The sequence below is a fragment of the Hypanus sabinus genome, chromosome 6 (genome assembly GCF_030144855.1).
Source record: "Hypanus sabinus isolate sHypSab1 chromosome 6, sHypSab1.hap1, whole genome shotgun sequence".
Taxonomy (NCBI): Eukaryota; Metazoa; Chordata; class Chondrichthyes; order Myliobatiformes; family Dasyatidae; genus Hypanus; species Hypanus sabinus.
Window position 1 is genome coordinate 34,854,610 of NC_082711.1, and position 7,765 is coordinate 34,862,374.

The following is a 7,765-nucleotide window of genomic DNA, read 5'->3' on the forward strand; positions in this document are numbered from 1 at the left end:
GCATTGTGCAAACTAGTACAATATCGTGCTGTCCTTCTTAAATAAAATAATCTTAATGATGTTGAATAAAAATATGAATATACTGGAAATATCCAGTAAGGCAGCATCTGTGGAGACAGAAGCAGAGTTGATATTTCAAATCATAGATCTTTATCAGAACACTTTGGTTGTTTGTTTAATTGTGCAAAGAATACTTCATATTCATCTGAAAAGATAGTTAGGGGTTTTCTTTAAGGTTTAAAGTAAAAGACAGCACCTCCAACACTGAAACACATCCTCAATACTTGGTTGTTCTTTATGGTCTTGCAAGGTTCACATTTGGAGATATTTCACAATAGTGGAGTGGACTAGGTACACTATGGAGCAAGGGCAACATAGACTATCCTCAAGTCAGATGCTAACGCTTTCACTTGGTTAACTTCATACTTCAAGGAGGGAGGGAGAGAGAGGTCTGTTTGCCTCAATGATGCATATCTACTCTTTCCCTGATACTATACAGGATGGCATAAAATAGTTGTGCTTGGAACGTCATTTCATAGGAAGTATTGAGCAAGAAATAACAAACAGGATAGACAAAGGAAAATCGGTTGTTGTGTGCTTGTCAGGAAGCCTTTGACAAGGTGTTGCATGTGAGGCTGCTTAACAAGCTACAAGACCATGGTGCTATAGGGAAGATTCGAGCAATGATTAAACAGAGGCTGATTGGCTGGAGCCTGAGAGTGGGAATCAAGAGAGCCTTTTCTGGTTGGCTGCCCATGACTAGTGGTGATCCACAGGGGTCTTTGTTGGGATTGTTTCTTATTACATTATACGTTAATGATTTGGATGATGGAATTGATGGTTTTGATGCAAAGTTTGTGGATGATACAAAGGTAGGTGGAGGGGGAGGCAGTTTTGAGAAGCTAGAGAGGCTGCAGAAGGACTTACACAGATTAAGAGAATGGACAAAGAACTGGCAGGTGGAAATCGGTGTTGGGAAGTGTATGGTCATGCACTTTAGTAGAAGAAATGAAAGAATTGACTATTTTCTAAATGAAGAGAAAATCCAAAAAAAAAGTCAGAAAGGGACTTGAGAGCACTTATGTAGGATTCTCTAAATGTTAATTTACAGGTTGAGCCTGTGGTGAGGAAGGTAAATGTGATGTTAACATTCATTTCAAGAGGACTAGAATATAAAGGCAAGGATGTAATGTTGAGAATTTATAAGGCCCTGATGCGGCCTCAGTTGGAGTATTGTGAGCAGTTTTGGGCCCCTTATCTTAGAAAGGATGTGCTGAAACTGGAGAGGGTTCAAAGGAGGTTCACAAAAATGATTCCAGGTTTGAACGGCTTGTCATATGAAAAGTGTTTGATGGCTCTGGGCCTGTATTCACTGGAATTCAGAAGAATGAGGGGTGATCTATTGAACAGCCTTGATAGAGTGAATGTTGAGAGGATGTTTCCTATGGTAGGAGAATCTAACACCAGAGGGGCATCTTTCTAGAACAGAGATAAGGAGGAACTGCTTTGGCCAGAGAATGGTGAATCTGTGGAATTCTTTGCCACAGTCAGCTGTATAGTTAAGACAGAGGTTGATAGATATTTGATTGTTTAGGGAATGTAGGGATATGGGCAGATTGGGGCAGAGAGGAACATTGGATCAGCCATGATGAAATGGTGGAGCATACTTGATGGGCCATAAACCTTCTAGCTTATAGTCTTATAGTCCTATTGGAAGGAGATACAATAGTGACATCAGGAAGCTTTTAGAAAGGGACATGGATATGCAAGGAATGGAGGAATACTAATAGGGGTACTGATTGTGTATGATCAGCCATGAACACAATGAATGGCAGTGCTGGCTAGATGGTCTACTCCTGCACCTACTGTCTATTGTCTATTGAATATGGATCATGTGCAGGCTGAATAAATTAGTTTAACTTTCATTATGTTTGACACAGATATCATGGACCAAAGGGTATATTCCTGTTGCACTGTTCTTTGGTTCATGTTCTTATACAGACATAGAAACACCATCTTCACCAATGCAAAACATTTCAACTATCATTGGCAGTCAAACCTAAGACCTGTGATTGCGTGGGTTTTCTCCAGATGTCCTGGTTTCCTCCTGCTTTCTAAAATACAGGATAGGGTTAATAAGTTGTGGGCAATACGTTGGTTCCAGAAAAATAGTAATATTAATGGGCTGCCCCCAGTATTATCCTTCCTAATTTGATCATTACAGAATTTCTCTCTGGTGCTTCCCACTCCCTTCCCCTTTTCCCAGCCATGATTCACCTCTCCCTGCCCCTTGCCACTCTTAATCCACAATAGAGACCCAAATCAGAATTAGGTTTATCATCACTCACATACGTCATGATTTTTTTTCTTTGTGGAAGCACTACAGTGTAGTACATAAAAATACTACAGTATTGTACAAAAGTCTTAGGCACCCCAGCTATAATATATATAAGCAAGAAGGTACTTACCTAATACAGCTTTTTGTTCAGTAAAGCATTTGCCATGGTGCTGGTATTAGGAGCAGGCCCAAAATCTCCATTTACCACATTTATCATGGTGTCCTTCTGAATTCTTTTACCTTCTGCTCCACTGCACAGAGCAGATCTGACTGTATCTGCTGGATCCGAGACTTATGTTGATCTTAACCACATTGAATTCCAGCAATGAAGAAATCAGAAAAGCTAGGTCTAAAAAATTGCCGGGTAAACTTTAATTAATTTCTCCATTTAGAATAGGGAACTTAAAAGAGCATTGTTTTTAGTGAGTCCATATTAACTTCCTGGACATTCATTCCATTGATTTACCACAAAGTGTTAGATTAAATTGTGCTTAGCCACGTTACCCAATGTGCCAAAAATAGCATGCAGGTGGATGAAGTTCTCAAAACCAGCCTTATGCTCCTTCCTATTAATGTACACACTTGTATTTTTTCCTATGCTCGTTTTCTGTGAGAATAATGAGTGTTGACAGTGTGAGGGAAACACCTGCAATGCACCCTTCCCATCCGTCCACCCACTTCTCCCTCCTGCCTGCACAATGGCAGATCCTCCTGCTTTGCTTGTGTGCAGAGAACGGCTCGGCAACGGGGCCAGCCAGCATGTGCATTCCTCAAGCTGCTCACAGCTCCCCAGCTGAGCAAGCAGGGATGATTACAACAATATTTTAAATACTGCTAATTTTGTCAAATAGCAATGAGACTGATGCACTGTGTGAAGTATAATGGTGAAACCATTCATTGAAACTGTTTCAAAATTCAAAGTAAATTTATTATCGAAGAATGTATTCACACAAGAGTCACTTCATTCAGTGCCTCCTCTATCTAATAGAATGGACAATAAGTGCATGTCCGTCCTCTTCTGCTGCTGTAACCCATCCACTTCAAGGTTTGAAGTGTTGTGCATTCAACGATGCTCTCCTATATACGACATAGTTATTTGAGTTACTGTCACCTTCCTATCAGCTTGAAACTGACTAGCCTTCCTCCTCTGACCTCTCTCATTAACAAGGCGTTTTCACCCACAGAACTGCTGTTCAGGCTTTTTTTTGTTTTACACACCATTCTCTGTAAATTCTTGAGATTGTTGTGCACTAAAGCCCTAGAAGATCAGCAGTAGTACAAACAATGTGCTGGAGGAGCTCAGCAAGCCAGGCAGCATCATGGGTGGAAATAGCCAGCCAACATTTCAGCAGTCCTGATGAAGGGTCTCGGCTCAAAATGTCAACTGCTTATTCCCATCCACAGATGCTGCCTGACCTGCTGAGCTCCTCCAGTACATAGTGTGTATTGCTCCAGATTTCCAACATCTGCAGTACCTCTTGTGTCAAGGGATCAGCAGCTTCTGTGATATTCAAACCAACCTGTCTGGCATCAACAATCATTGCACAGTCAAGTTCACTTAGATCACATTCGTCCCCATTCTGATGTTTGGTTCAAACAAGTGAACTTACTCTGTGTCTACATGCTTTTATGCATTGAGTTGCTCCCACATTATTGGCTGATTAGGTATTTATATTAACGCTCATGTGTACTAATTAAAGTGGCCACTAAGTATATGTTACCATGCACTATCCTGAGATTCATTGCCTTCCAGTCATTTCAAATTTCTCGATTATTTGTATCTCTCCTGAGGAAGGTTCAAAAGGGACTGTTTATACTTGAACTCAAGGGAGACCAATAAACTTGCTGGCAGGTTTGCTAAAGCTATTGGGGAAGGTTTAAACTGAACTGGCAGGTGGTTGGGAACCAGAGTGATGGGGTAGTTTGTGTACAACTAAACACAGTGTACAGTGAAACTCTCAGGAAAAACAGGTAGATGATAGATAGGGCAAAATTGGCTACAAATTACAATGGGAGACAGAAAATGCACGTCAAGAAGCAATGTTACGATAGTTTTGGGGTATTTTAATACGCAAATAGATTGGGAAAATCATTTTTGGTGCTGGATCCCAAGAGAAGGAGTTTGCAGAAGGCATGTGAGATGGCTTTTTAAAGCACTTTGTGGTTGAGCCCACGAGGTGAAAGGCTATTCTGGATTGGGTGTTGTGTAATGAACCCGAGCTAAAGGTAAAGGAACCCTTAGATGACAGTAATCATAATATGATAGAACTTATCCTGTAATTTGAAGAGGAGAAGCTAAAATCATATGTATCATTATTACTGTGGAGTACAGGGACGTATAGAGGCATGAGAGAGGACCTGGCCAAAGTTGATTGGAAGGGAAACTAGCAGGGAAAATAGCGGAAAACCACTGTCTGGAGTTTCTGGGAGCAATTCGGAATGTGCTGGATAGATGCATCCCAAAGAAAAAGTTGTATTCTAAAGGCTTGATGACGCACAGTGGCTGACAAGGGAAGTCACAAGCAACCTAAAAGCAAAAAAGAGGGCATATAATACAGCAAAGATTAATGGGAAGTTAGAGGATTGGGAAGCTTAAAAAAAACCAACAGAAGACAATTAAAAAGCCATAAGGAGGGAAAAGATGAAATATGAAGTCAATAATATCAAAGAGCATACCAGGATTTTTTCAGATATATAAAGAATAAAAGAGTGTATATTGGACCATTGGAAAATGACACTGGAGAGGACAAAGAAGTGGCAGATGAACTGAATAAGTATTTTGCATCTGTCTTCACTGTGGAAGACACTAGCAGTATGCCAGAAGTTCAACCGTGATAGGGACAGAAATTAGTGCATTTCTTGGAAAGCTGAAAGGTCTGAAGTGGGTAAGTCATCAGGACCAGTTCGACTACACCATTTGGTTTTGAAAGAGGTAGTTGAAGAGATTGTGGATGCATTAGCAATGATCTTTGAAGAGGACTGAAAATGTTACTTCATTCTTCAAGAAGGGAGGGAGGCAGAAGAAAGGAACTTAAAGTTAGTTAGTCTGACATCAGTGGTTTGGAAGTTGTTGGAGTCCACTGTTAAGGATTATGTTTCAGGGTTCTTGAAGGTACATGATAAAGAAGGCCAAAGTCAGCATGATTTCCTTAAGCAACAATCTTATTTGACAAATCTGTTGTAATTCTTTGAGGAAGTATCAAGAAGGATGGACAAAGAAGATTCAGTGGATGTTGTGTATTTGGATTTTCAGAAGGCTTTCAACAAGGTGCCACACATGAAGCTGCTTAACAAGCTAAGAGCCCATGATAATACAGGCAAGAGGATTGGCAAATTGGCAGGAGACAAGGAGTGGGAATAAAGGGAGGATTTTCTGTTTGGCTGCCAGTGACTAGTGGTGTTCCACAGAGGTCAGTTTTGGGACAGTTTCTTTTTATGTTATATGTCAATGAATTGGATGATGGAATTGAATCAGAATCAGAATTAGGTTTATTATCACCGGCATATGTCATGAAATTTGTTAACTCAACAGCAGCAGCAGTACAATCCAATGAAAATATAGGAAGAAAAAGAAAGTAAATCAATTACAGCATATTAAACAGTTGGATTAAAATAGTTTAAAACAAAAATAATTTATATAAAAAGGTGAGGTAGTGTTCATGGGTTCAATGTCTATTTGAAAATCATATAGCACAGGGGAAGAAGCTGTTCCTGAATCGCTGAATGTGTGCTTTCAGGCAAATGTACTTCCTTCCTGAAGGTAACAATGAGAAGAGGGGCATGTCTTAGGTGATGGGGGTCCCTAACAATGAATGCCCCCTTTCTGAGGCACCACTCATTGAAGATGTTTTGAGTACTATGGAGGCTAGTGTCCAAGATGGAGCTGATTGACTTTACAAATTTCTATAGCTATTTTCAGTCTGGTGCAGTAGTGCCCCCCCATCCCCCAATATCAGATGGTGATGCAGCCTATCAGAATGCTCTCCACGGTACATCTGTAGAAGTTTTAAATTGTTTGCGTTGGCAAACCAAATCTCTTCAAACACCTAACATAATATAACTGTCATCTTCCCTTCTTTATAGTTGTATCGATATGTTGGGATCAGGATAGATTCTCAGAGATCTTGACACCCAGGGGCTTGAAATTGCTCACTTTCTCCACTTCTAATCCATCTATGAGGATTGATTCATATTCCCTTGTCTTACCCTTCCTGAAGTCCACCATGAGCTCTTTTCTTTTACTGACACCGAGACACCGCTCAACTAGCTGGTATATCTCACTCCACTTTGCCCTCTTTTCTTCATCTGAGATTCTACCCACAAAGGTTGTATCATCAGCAGATTTATAGAAGGAATTGAGCTATATCTAGTCACACGGTCATGGGTTTAGAGGAAGTAGACCAGTGGGCTAAGCACACACCATTGTGGAGCACCAGTGTTGATTGTCAGCAAGGAGGAGATACTATCACCAATCCGCACAGAGTGTGGTTTTCCAGTTAGGAGGTCAAGGATCCAATGGCAGAGGGAGGTGTAGAGGCACAGGTTCTGTAGCTTATCGATCTATATGAATGATGGTTTTAACCTCTGAGCTATAGTCAATGAACAGCATCCTGACATATGTGTTTGTATTGTCCAGCCGATCTAAGGCCATGTAAGGACCATTGAGATCATATCTGCCATAGACCTAATGAGGCGATAGGCAAATTGCACAGAACAGGTGTTGATTCTAGTCAAGACCAGCCTCTCAAAGCATTTCATCACTGTAGATGTGAAACAGTAGACATTAAGCAGCTCACACTACTTTTCTTAGTCACCGGTATAATTGTTGTTTTTTTGAAGCAGGTGGGAACTTCCAACCATGTGAGTGAGAGGTTGAAAATGTCCTTGACTACTCCCAACAGTTGGCTAGTGTAGGTTTTCAGTTTTACCAGTACTTTATTGGGGCCAGCTGCCTTGCAAAGGTTCAGCCTCTTTAAAGAAAACCTGACACTGGCCTCTGAGACGGAGATCACAGGGTCACCGGGAGCAGCAGGGATCTTCACAGCTGTATTTATATTCTCCCTTTCAAAGCGGGCAGAGAAGCATTGTGTTCATCTGGTAGTGAAGCATCTCTATTATTCATACTATTGGGTCTCGCTTTGTAGGAAGTAATGTCTTGCAAACCCTGCCAGAATAAGCATCCGATGTTGCCTTCAACCTCGCCCGAAGTTGTTTCTTTGCTCTTGAAATAACCCTCTATTGATGGCTTTGTGGCCAAGTCTGCAGACAATATTAAGACATGTGGAGGGGCAAGTTGTGTTGAGGAAGCAGGAAGATTGCAGAAGGGCTTAGACAGATTAGGAGAATGGGTAAAGAAGTGGAAGATAGATTACAGTTTTGGGAAGTGTATTGTCAAGCACGTTGATAGAAGAAACAGAAGTCTACACT